Raw genomic sequence first — 643 nt, forward strand, 5'->3', positions numbered from 1 at the left:
TGGCTTTGATTCTCGGATATGAAAATTAGGGTTTTGAAGCTTTGAATGTTCTTAATTGGATTTAGGCGTTTTTGCTGTGGGGGTTATTTGTTTAAATTGATTGCATGGTTAAGTAGATCGTTGTGCAACGAATCGAATGGTACCACTGGTTCTAACAGACGATGTCGGGAAGGTGGTGATCGGAAAACGGGTCGAAACGGCGGCGGAATTTTCAGGCAATGATTCCGGCTGTTTCGTTGATGTATTGAAAATTCTGGCTGTGTAAATGAGTTCCTGGCAACGTAGTGAACAATCCCTGTCGATTTGGTGTATTTCTGGGTCGGTTTTGGCTCGCCGGAAAAGCTCGGGATCGCCGTTAATGGCGATCGCCGGCGACCGGTGAAGGGGACGAGGACAAAGTGCAAGTAGGTCCCCTGAGTTTTGCAATATTTTCATTCCAGTCCCTGTACTTTCGGAATTGTATAAAAACAGGATTTCTGTTTTGTTTATTTTCAAAAATTATATTTTCTTTTTATAAAATTTTCAGAAACTGATTTTAATTATTTTAAAATTCAAAAATTTATTATTATTATTATTTTTTATTATTTTTAATTACAAAATAAATCTTAATTATTTAATTAATTAATTGTAGTTGATAATTAAT

The sequence above is a fragment of the Apium graveolens genome, chromosome 3, assembly GCF_009905375.1.
Source record: "Apium graveolens cultivar Ventura chromosome 3, ASM990537v1, whole genome shotgun sequence".
Lineage (NCBI taxonomy): Eukaryota > Viridiplantae > Streptophyta > Magnoliopsida > Apiales > Apiaceae > Apium > Apium graveolens.